Genomic DNA, 12,243 nt, shown 5'->3' on the forward strand with positions numbered 1-12,243 from the left:
CTCCGCCAACATTCAATTAACCTTCTCAGGAATAACTGTCCTAACAGTCTTCTGTTTGTCGGCCTTCACAATGAAACTTACTTTTGGAGCCGGCTATGTGCTAGACTGCTGTGTAGCAGTTGAAACACTCCCTCCTGGAGGAGGGAGAGAGTCGCCAAAGACCCAGGAAGTAACAAGTTTCAGAAAGCCCCAGAACTTATAAGATTCACAAGGCCCCTTTCCAAGGTTATCTAAACAGTAACACTTGCTGGGCAAAGGAGACTCTCCAGCCGACAGAGCTGCCTGCAAGCTATGCAGGGAGCTCCAGAGATTTAGCGTTGGTGAGTCATCACCCATGCTGTAGTGGGATTTTTGGTGATTCCACTGGCTGTGAGACATCCATGCTGTATGGGTAAGTAACCCCTCACCCATACTCCTGTAAGTAATCCCAACAACTGTTGGTCTGCTCAGCTAGACCTGGGTGCAATCATTTCTTCACTCTGTTACTGGTGCCCTATCTGAGGTGAACAGACTTTTGTTCACATCTTCCCAGGAAAAGTCCCACAACACAGGTTAAAATTCTTTAGCACTTGAGTCATTGGGCAGTGGGGTTCTGTGCTCTGTTCTGTTGCATATGGGTGGACTTTGTGAGAGTTTTCACTAAAAAATAAATATGACTAATGTAAAGCAGTTCATGTTTCTTGGCTTAGGAGTTACGACACAGGCTGTTTGTAATTTTTTCCCCCTCCCCTGTAATTTTTGTTTCTTGAACCACTTTCTCTTAGGATACTCCCTCCTGTAACATAGTTAGGCAAACTCCAGACCACTTGGAAAAGTCATGCTTATGTGTTCCAGTCGACAGCTCCAGATGTGCTCTCAGCGCCAACTGATAGCCTTGGGATTGAGGAAAGTTGAATCTCTGGGCCAGTTGATGCAGTTGATGGAGGTTTCATATGAACTGTATTCTCAGCCAACATTTGATTGCAACATCCCAGCATACAAACGTTCAGCAAAGAAGCAGCCGTGAGACCAGTCCAGAAAAAGAAAAAGCAGGACATGTTAAAAATGAACTAGAAATAGGACAAAAAACACTGAGCTATTGTTTTACACCACAGTTCTGAGCTGACTTGTTTTGCAGTAATAGATAACTGAAAGAACTTGGCTTAAAATGTGCCTTTTGTTCTCTGCTCACCTGCTTTTAACTATCATTTTACAATTATAGGTGTCTTTGAACACTTAGTGAGTTCTTTTGTCACTGGGTGTTGCTTGTGCCTTTTCCTAAATACACCTTTATTTTCTACCCAGAAAAGTCGAAGTCTTCATAACTCAGCTTTGATCACTTCTGTGAGGCTGCCTTCATCTTCCTCTGGATAGAAGTAGTTTTTGTCTTCCATTCAGCTCCCATAGTACTTTCAGACCACAGTTCTTACTACCTGACTTGTTTTGTGGTATTTTCCCTTATTCTTCCTGGAGGGCAGAGGTCATGTTTTATTATTTATCTCTTTATGTATTTTAAGATTTATTTTTAATTGTGCATATGTGGTGTGTGTGTGTGTGTGTGTGTGTGTGTGTGTGTGTGTGTGTGTGTGTGTGTGTATTCAGTGCCCATGGAAGCCAGAAGAGAAGAGGGCATCAGATACTTAGGAGCTGAAGTTACAGGTGGTTTTGAGCCAATGTGTGGGTGCTGGGAATTGAACCCAAGTACTCTGAAGAGCAGCCAATATACTTAATCCCTGAGCCATCTCTCCAGCCCTGATCATGTTTTATTTAACTTGTGTTTCTTGAATGTAGCTCTTGACAGGGAGTCCATAGCATATCCCTTCCTGAGTCTCTGTATGTTTATGCATGAACACACATGTGAAATCGAAACATGTTATTTGTGGGTCTAATGCAGGTCTAATATATTAGGGTATCTGATACTTTGCTCTTTTCTTTTTAAATAAAATTAAATTCAATGATGTGATTTATGATGCCAGCAATTCTAAGGAGGAGGTCCTCAAAGTAAAATGTCAAAGTAAAGAAATTTCATAGATTTTAGAGACTTGTTTTGGATTAGGCATATCAAAAATTCAGTATATATATATATATATATATATATATATATATATATATATATATATATTGAGGCACAAGAGTGTTATTAAACTCCAGATGATGAAACCACTCTCAGTAGTGATGGCAATGAGGAACTGCAGTGTGCTGATGGCAAAGTTGCTTTCTTTTGGGTGTGACATAATTCATCAACACTGCATCCGTCTCCTCCCTATCCTTCAGTTTTCTGTTTTTCTCTAATTGTCTATGCATAAAAATAAAAATGTTTGCTCCATGCAATCATGTTTTCTCATGTAGCAGAATAATAGAAACTATCCATACATACTTGTGAAACAAGTCCAATAATAAAATATGGAGACACTTTAGAAATTAGATATGGAGAGGAAAATTTCATAAGTAGGGGCAATATTGAGAACAGTGTAAGAAATTTTCTCATTCAGGAGGTGACACCATGGATGGAGCCTGTTATACACTTTAAAAAGTACATGTTCCTGCCGGGCGGTGGTGGCACACACCTTTAATCCCAGTACTCAGGCGATCTCTGTGAGTTCGAGGTCAGCCTGGTCTACAGGGTGAGATCCAGGACAGGCACCAAAAACTATACGGAGAAACCTTGTCTCGAAAAAACAAAAACAAAAAAATAACAGTACATGCTCCCAAAATATGAACTGACAGGAAACACTTAAACAGTATAATTTAATAAGACTAAGGTTAACATTAAATGGTGGTCTTATTAATTTTTAAAAATTATTTGTATCATTCTGGGGGATTATAATTATATATTTACCCCTTCCCTTCCTTCCTTCCTTCCTTCCTTCCTTCCTTCCTTCCTTCCTTCCTTCCTTCCTTCCTTCCTTCCTTCCTTCCTTCCAAATGCTCCCATATACCTCTCCTTGGTCTCATGGCCTCTTTTTAAATTAATTATTTTACACACACACACACACACACACACACACACACACACACACACACACACACACATTCCTAAATACCCTGCTCAATATATTGTTACTTGTATGTGTTTTCAGGGTTGACCATTTGGTATTGGATAACAAATGGTGTGCTCTTCCCTAGCTCTCATCATTCCTTAGTTGCATGGCTTTAATGTCACATAATTATGCATGCTCAGTGTGCCTTCAGTTTTACCTGTTCTCACAAATCTTAAATATGGATATTTTCTTCCTTTTAGTATTTCTGATATGGTGTTCTGTAGCTTATGAAATCTGAGTTTATGACAAAGTTTTGTCAAAAGTTTATCCCCTCACCACCTCAGTAGTTCAGTTTACTGGATGCCATATTTGTGTTTTCTCTGTAGTAATTGTAGGAAAGAGGGTCAAGGAGAGGAAGTAGTAAGTATAGAAACATCTGGGTCTCATTGTGTAGCTGCAATCAGCGCCATCATTAATCTTTGAGATCTTCACCCCTATTTACTAATAAACAGTGAGTTCACCAAGAGTAACACAGCAATCAGAGTTAAGTGGCAAAGTTAATTGGAATCCAACAGTCTCTCACATTTCCAGACTTTCGCTATTGCTTTGTGTCAAGCACAGAAGTGCTTAATAATCCTGTTTATTTTTTTTAATTTTTTACTTAATAGGAGAGAAGTGGAGTCAGCAAGTGTAGGAGAAGGGCAGGTGAGGGTAATGGGGACTGAATATGATCAACATACATTCTAAACATGTATGTAATTATCAAAAATAAATTTTAAATGCTACCAGAATATAAAATGGGAGATTTAAAGAAGATTTTTAAAAGCAGTTTTAAGAAGATGGATTTATATCTTGTAATTAGTTTTATTTTCCTTTAAGATATGGTACTTCAAACATGTGACTTGAGAGGAAGGAGGAGGAGAGTTCCTTTGCTCTTTGTGGCCTTCTTTTCAGCAGTCACCTACTGAAAAACAAAAGGAAGCAGAAGAAACAAGCATAAAGGACTGAAGCCCAATATTCCTCTCCAGTTTTCCCCCAATTCATGCATATGATTTTTTTTTTTACTTTCTTTGAAGGGCAGAGCTAATGCCTCCAAAGTGGGAAACAAAGACAGGGCTCAAAGTTGTTCAGGTCTAAGGGAAATACTAATAAGCACATTATACTTTGAGTCACCTCAGCTAGAATTAGCAGGTACTAATAGGTAAAGATGATAAAGAAAAAAGTAGTCTAATTTTATTTTGTTTCTAATTTTCAATAATATAATGCCTTATTAATTCTTTGAGAATATCATACAATGTATTTTGATCATATTCACCTCCACTTCTCTCTCTCTCTCTCTCTCTCTCTCTCTCTCTCTCTCTCTCTCTCTCTTTTAAATAAAGATTATCTCTCAGGAGATGTCCTGGTCTTCTCACTCTTGCAGTCTTTCTTCCTCCTTCTTTGCAATGTTTCCTGAGCCTTTGGTGTAGGTGTTGCATTGTGGATGTATCAGTTGGTGTTGGGCATCCCATGATCAGTTGTACTCTGCATTTTGAGCAGTTGTGGGTCTCCATTTGCTGCAAAAAGAAGCTTCTTTGATGAAAGGTGGGAGATACACTTATCTGTGGCTACAAGGGTACATTTAGAATCCAGCTGCAAGTTATACTGGTTTAGGAAGCTGGTAGTAGTAGGTCACCTCTCTAGAGTCCATGACTCTATCAGCCATGGATAGCTGGCTAGGTTTACAGTACCAGGCACGAATTCCCTCCCATTGGTTGAGCCTTAAATCCAATTAGGTGGTTGTGACTGTTGGTCACACCCAGAGTATTGCACCCTTCAGATCTCTTGCCATTTTGGTATTGTTGAAGTTCATATGCATTACAGTTAGACAAGACTATTGATTGTTTTTCTTCCTTGGCAGTTTGCATAGTTCCTGCTGAAACTAAGAAGCAGTTGTCAGTGATGAGGCTTCCCGGTTTGATCCAGATTGATTCCTCCAAGTCTTATGTCTGAAGTGTGTGGTGTCTTCATCCACAGGATCTTACCTTCTTTTCTGGAAGGCATTATTACTGTTTTAACTTTAAAAAAATTTTCTTTGAGAATTTTATGCAAGCATTTTATGAAATATGAGCATGTCCACTCCTCATTTCCTCCTTGTAACTCTCCTCCAACCCCTCTCAAAAATCCTCCTCCCTACTTTATGTCCTCTCCTCAAGAAAAAATGCCATTATGTCTAGTTAGTATGGCCCATATGTGCATGGGTATGGGACCATTCAGCAGAGCAGGGATGGCCACACCACCAAAAGAAAAATTATTCTCTCTCCCTTAGTAGCTATTAACTGTTAGTAGCTACTTAGTTAGGTGTGAGAGCTCATGAGTACTTCCTTATCTATATTGAAATTTGGGCTGACTTGATCTTATGAAGGTCTTGTGTAGGTAACAGTAGTATGTTGTAAGCTTATGAATGTAGTAGCAGTGTCATGTTCAGAAGGCAGCAGTTTATGGTTGGGAGCAGTCTTTTAATTTTAATTAATGTTTTAAAGATTTATTTTGTTTATTTATGTGTATGTGCATGTGGATGCCTACAGAGGCCAAAAGAGGGCATCAGATTTCCTAGAGCTGAAGTTATAGCCAATTGTGAGATGTGGGTGCTGGAAATCAACAGAGGCCTTCTATAAGAATAGTAAATGCTTGTAACAATTGAGCCATCTCTTTAGCCCTTTATAATTTTATATAAGTTGAATTTCAAAAATAATATGGACATAACCTACCTAGAAGTTTACTCTATTATTTTATGTAATGAAATTTGCTAATATTCTAGCATTTAACACTGCTAGAATTGACATATATTTACTTACAATTTGAGAAACTCCAGAATAATATCATTTGCTGTGTCTTACACATGGAATTACAAATAAAATCACCCAGAAGAAAATTAGATAGGGTTAGGTAGGTAGGAGAAGATATTCATAAGGTGCTCTAAGGAATTTAAAAATTTACCATGTTCTAGCCTTGTAATTTCCCTTGCCTCTAAGGAACACAAAAGGTAAATCAAAAGCAGGGGACTATAAACATCTACCTGATCTGTATTGTTGGCTATCTCTGGTAAAGACAGTAAGATAAAGGTATTGCAACAAACTTCTTACTTAATGACTCAGTTTCGTGTACTGTGGTCCACAGGGGATGAAGAGAATGAGCCTGAGTTGAGGGTGTTGGGCTTCCTAAGATGCTCCTAAAATGGAAAACAATTCCATCACATTACCAATATACTTCTCTTACATTGCTGAAGAAGTAATCACCACCCCATTCATTTTTTTTTTTCATTTTGTTATTACCTTGTTCAACACCTTAACCAATACAACTTTCATCGGAGATGGATATTTACTTTTACTCCTTGTTTACTTGTAATAATGGATCTTCTTGGTCACAAAATGTAGATGATTCAAGAGAAAACTGGGAATTTTCTGGACTTAGGGATTTTAGTGCACCAAGAGGGATATGTACTCAATCTATTTAAAAGCAAGTGTCACATCTTTACACAACTTTATGGAGGTGGTAAATCCATTCTAATTTTCACTTCCTATTGTCTGCATATAGGAAGCCATAGATGCAGGGTAGAGTAAGGGAAGAGAAATTGCTGTATAGACAGGACCTAACTGTAGTCAGAAGTTTTCCTGTGTTCCTGCCCAGCCCCATGCAGTCCAGACAAATTTCTCTCCCCTGGAGTCCCACAGCCACTCATAAAATAATCATTCAGAGGCTCAATATTAATTATCAACTGTATGGCCATGGCCCATGGCTTAAGCTTCTTGGTAGCTAGCTCTTATAACTAAGCTCAGCCCATTTCTGTTAATCTATATGTCGCCACGTGTTCTGCGGCTTTACTTGTGTGCCATTACATGCTGCTCCCTGGATGGTGGATGGTGCCTCTTCCACCTCTCCTTTCCTTTTCCTCTCTCTCTCTCAAGCCTACGTACATTTTTACACACATTGTAAACCATTTAGAGTTTTATTTTATCTGAATCTGTCTCATTGTGAATCTATAATCCCTCTCTCACAAGAAGAGATTTTAAACTGCTAAAGGACTGAAGTGGCAGTCTTGGCTGCTGATTCCTCCAATTTCAACTTATCAACATGGTGGAGGTAATTCACCTCCAGCTCTGGGAGCCACACTATCCACTGACTCTGGGAGGCAGTGGGTCCATGCCTCCATCCACCAGCATGTAGCCCAGAAACTTTTTTTTTGTACTTACAATCTGTCTCATGCTCTACCAACTGAGCTAGCTGGGTGAGACTGGAGAAACCTTCTGACTACATTTGGTACCCTCCTACTGTGTCTCTCAGGCCAACTTTCCAACTACACCTAGCAGATCCAAAGAGGGCTCATTTCACATCTGATTAGTGATTACTACATGACTGTGATGGGTCACTTGAAAGGATGAGAAAGAAAAACTGCTAGTGCTCACTCAAGTCTAGGAAAATGTATTGTTCTCACAAAGCAGTGTGTAAGATATCACAGTTCCTGAACACTGAGTAGAATGTCCTGAAATAAATGATGTTCTGGTGTTAACCAAGAAAGCTTAAAATTCTGGTATAGAAAGCATAAAACAAAGAAGAAATTATGTAAAGAAGAACAAGTAAAACAAAAAAGTAGATGAAACAAATATGAATCAGAACAGAAATATGGGAACCAATGGCCTGGAACTCAGAAAAATCCACAAAACTGAGTCACTTCTTTGATATCAATTCCACTGATGAAACTCTGCCTGGACCATGAGAGAAACAGTAGACACAAATTGCCAGTATCAGGAGTGAGAGATTGCAGTGTCATGACAGACACTGCAGATAGCAATACGATGACATGATTGCCATAGAGAACTTTATCAGTATATTTGATGTCAGTATATTATAACAATAAACATTTCAACTCTCTCCATGGTCAATGATTATTAAGATTCTGACTCCTAAATATCTTTAAAAAATTTTAATCTTTCTCCTTCTTCTAGCATGGTATTCTAGCCTAGGTGACAATCCTACATTATTGTATGGCATTCCTTGCTGAATCCATTCAATTTCTCCTAATCTTCCTATTTTTCAAATATAGAAACCTGGTTCTATCAGCTGCTTTATTCATGATCAATTGGGTTTTTTTATTACCTTAAGAAATCCAAGGTGTGTGTTTGTGTGTATGGAGGGGTGGTAGTGGTGGAAAGATAGCTCGCCAGTTAAGAGAAGTGGCTGCTGCTTTTGCAAAGGACCCTGGTTTACTTCCCAGCATCCACTTTGTTGCTTAAGATGGTTCAAAGCTCCATTTTCCATGTTCTCTTCTTAACTCTGAGGGCCCCAAACATGCACATGGTTCACTGATGTACATGCAAGCAAAACACTCATAGACATAAATGAATTTTACAAAGAAGGAGGAGGAAGTGGAGGAGCAGGAAGAGGAGCAGGAGCAGGAGGAGAGGGAGCAGGAGGAGGAGCAGGAAGAGGAGGAGAAGGAGCAGGAGGAGGAGGAGAATATGAAGGAGAAGAAGAAGGAGGAGGAGGAGGAGGAGGAGGAGGAGGAGGAGGAGGAAGAGAAGAAGAAGAAGAAGAAGAAGAAGAAGAAGAAGAAGAAGAAGAAGAAGAAGAAGAAGAAGAAGAAGAAGAAGAAGAAGAAGAAGAAGAATCATAGAATCATCCAGGAATTGGAGAGTTGGCTCAACAAACCAGAGTTTGATTCCCAGCATGCACCTGGGGCAGTTCACAACAGTGTGTAACTTCAGCTTCAAGGGATCCGATTCTTTCTTCCAGCTTCCATGAGCACCCAAACACACACACACACATACACACACACACACACACACACACACACACACACACACACACACACGAAAAAAAATTAAATCCTCTTTAAAAATAAATCCATCTTGCCTTGATTAAACTCTTCCTTCTGTTTTTCTCACCAATCATTCTGCATATTCTTATGCTCCATTAATGAGCTGTGTGTTTTTGTGTTATGCTTTGCATACATTATTTTTTTTCCACCTATAGTTCTTTTCTTCTTCATAATTATTGGTTAACATTTTAGCTCCTGTTGTCATTTGGATGTGAAATGCTTCCCCCCAAAGCTCTGTTTAGGTCTTGATTCCAGCTGGAGGCACTGGGGAGAGGTGATTGGATCACGTGGATCCACTGGCGAATTCCTGCTGACTTCATACACAATAGGCTATTCATTTGAAGGTCAGGCCTGGTAGGAGGCGATAAGGAACTGCGGATTAGCCTGTGGATACATTTTGTACCTAGTCTCACTCATCCTTGGGCTTTATCTCTGCCTCTTGCTCACTATTAAGTGAGCCTTTGCTCCATCCTGCCATGGCGTTCTGCATCACCACACAGGAGAGCAGAAGCAATGAAACCAAGTAACCATGCACTAAGACTCTTCAAATTGAGAGCCCAAATGAACATTTCTTCCTTTAAATTGTTATTTCAGGTATTTTGTCCCATCAGCACAAAATCCAACTAAGACAATCTGTTGCAGGTCTCAGCTCAAACGTATATTCTTTCAGAAAAGCTGTCTTGACCACTTGTATCTGAGATAAATGGCCCTTATGTGCCATCAAAGCTTTATGTGCTCATCCTAGCACATATTGTTCTATGCCATAACTGCTTGTTTACTTCTCTGTGACACTTAATAGGCTGAGGAACTTAACACAATGGGGGAATACTTAATTTTTTTTCATTGTATTGACATCATCATCTGAAAGAGACAAGGTAGTCTGTTTATAACTGTTAGAATGGTGACTTAAATTTTACTCAATTCTCAAAACCCAAATTCAGTGACAGTTTAATTTTTAGCACAGGTTATTTAAGGCAGGAAACAAACAATGGGGCTTTTAATTCTACCTTCTGATTGCCTGCTGATACTCAGTACATACTGAATAAGTGATTTTCTTCCTTTTAAAATTTCTTGATTTTATGTGTTTTCATTATCAGTCTATTATCCAAAAATGAATTCTGGTTTAGTAATTTAATGATAGACTTTAGTGAGTATTCATAAAATGTGAAACAGAGTGAAGATTTTCAATTGGATCATAGCATTTTATTCTATCAAAGAGTATAAAATTGATTGAACAGCATATTATAACTTATGAAATTGTTTTTCTTTCAGTCTTATTTCAAAGTACCTTTTCTTTGACTTTCTGTTTTTGGCCAGAGGTATTTCCATAATGAAGATTCTAAGTAACTCCCATTCCAGAGGAGACTAATTCTTTCATTAGTTCCTCCCATTAAAAAAAAATCTTTGGTGAATTTTATACCAACAGCAACCTATGTCTGCTAACCAGAGAACCTTCATGGTAGTTTATTCTCTCATTTATATTTTCTTTCTTCATCTCAGTTTTTCTGAATTACAAAAGTCCCTTTGCTTATTGCCAAATTTCTGAAATGGAAATAACTTTAGAAGGGAGAAGTGACATGCAGAGATGAAGGTCTGCTTTGAACACACTTGAATGCATTTTTCATGCTAGTACACTGTCTACTTTTGAGCTCTTCTTTTGCCATAATTGCTCCAAATAATTTCCTCTTATTTGGTTTTAATTTTGTCTATGAATTTTGGTCCAAATATTTTGAATATGGACACTTTTATCTTTTGTGTAAGAAAATCTATTCTTTTATTTATCTTGCTGCTTTATGAATAGAAATGACTTTTTCACATAAAATGTGCCTATTTACATATTTTAATCCTTTGTTTTAGGATTTACAGGACTGGAGACTAAATCTAGGGCTTTGTGCATGCTAGGCAACACCTGTATCACAGAGCTATACTCCAGCCCTCTTTTTGCTTATTTTTTGTTTATTTTGTCTTTGTTTTTGTTTTGAGAAAGGATCTAAGTTTCCCAGACTTTCCTTGAGCTTGCTGTACAGTCCAGGCTGTCCTTGGCCTTATAATCTTCCTGCCTTAACTTCCTGAATAGCTTGGAATGTATTGCAGGCCTGTGCCATGAGCTTTTCTCTCCCTCCTTCCTTCCCTCCCCCCTTCCCTTGCTTTCCACTCACCTCTACCTCTTGCTGTCTCCTGCTTTCCCTGCTCCGTTCCCATGTAGCACAGACTAGCCTAGAACTTGTTATGTAGTTCATGCTGTCTTAAAACTTGGAGTCTTTGAATAAGTGTTTTTGAATCCCTGGTAGTGTGGTTTCTCTACTGATGCAATAAGTCAAATCAGGCATATTTAAAAGGTAAAAGACTAGGTTTAATCTAAGCAAAGCACTTACGGATGATCTTGGGGGAAGGGAGGAGGAGAAATCACATGGCAGGTCTATGGACCAGAGCTTAAATACCCTGTATTTTTCTGCTAATGCATGTTCTTGAAATAAAAGTATCAATTTTATTTATTTATTTATTCTTTTATTTGTTTATATGTCTGTATGTGCACATTTGTGTATGGGTGCATGTGCCTGTGTATGCATATGGAGGACAAAAGAGGGCATCTGATGTCCTCCTCTGACGCTCTCGAAATGGTTTCTATGGTTCTCTGCCTGAACCTGGAGCTGGTGTTTTCTCAGTTAGACTGGAAGCCAGGAAGCTTCAGAAATCCTGTTTTTGCCCTCAGAGTTGGGTTTACAGGTGTAAATGGGATGCTCAGCTTGGTACATGGGTCCAAGATTTCAAACTCCAGTCCTTGTAATTATGCAGCAAACATTATTAACACTGAACTATTTTTAACCATGCTCCAACCCCCAAAGTGCCACTTTTGAAAGCTTTATATGTATTGATTTGTACTAGACAGTACAACAAAACACAAGAAAATGTGAAGTATACACAGCAAAAATGTAGTTTCCTCACAATTCTGACAGGTGGAAATCTATGACCAGGACTTCAAAAGATTCAGTTCCCAGTGAAGCCTCTTTTCCTGGTTTATAGATGGCATTTTCTTACTGTGTACTCACATGACCTCTTGTTTGTGTATGAGAAGAGAGACAATCCTAGTCTCTCTCTCTCTTATTAAGGACACCAGTTCTACAGGACTAGGACACTGTTCTCAAGCCCTTATTTAACTTTTACATTTTCTTATAGACTCAGTATCAAAACATGCCACATTGTAGAGAGATTAAGACTGCAGTGTATCATTGTAGATGACCCAAAGTTTCAAACTGAAACATTTGATTTGCAAAAGGCTCAGCCTGGAACAATGTTAGCTAGATCAGCAGAATAGTGTACATGGGAATGCATGGGACATTTTGTGAAAAACAAAAGAAAGTCAGCTGAGGGAACGTGATTTTCAGGCTTTGAAGCATTACTGTGGATATGCTTATTGTAGCATCT

General features: G+C 38.7%; 1 protein-coding gene across 1 annotated transcript in view; it reads left to right on the top strand.

Moving 5' to 3' along the window:
* The first annotated feature begins 246 nt into the window (after positions 1-246).
* Positions 247-12,243, top strand: part of LOC102911433 (melanoma-associated antigen B18-like) — a 545,146-nt gene continuing 533,149 nt past the window's right edge. The window contains exon 1 of the mRNA XM_042269237.2: positions 247-391. The gene's annotated coding sequence lies outside the window, so the exon portion shown is untranslated. The remainder of the gene's footprint in view (positions 392-12,243) is intronic.

This window comes from Peromyscus maniculatus, chromosome X, assembly GCF_049852395.1.
Source record: "Peromyscus maniculatus bairdii isolate BWxNUB_F1_BW_parent chromosome X, HU_Pman_BW_mat_3.1, whole genome shotgun sequence".
NCBI classification, from domain to species: domain Eukaryota; kingdom Metazoa; phylum Chordata; class Mammalia; order Rodentia; family Cricetidae; genus Peromyscus; species Peromyscus maniculatus.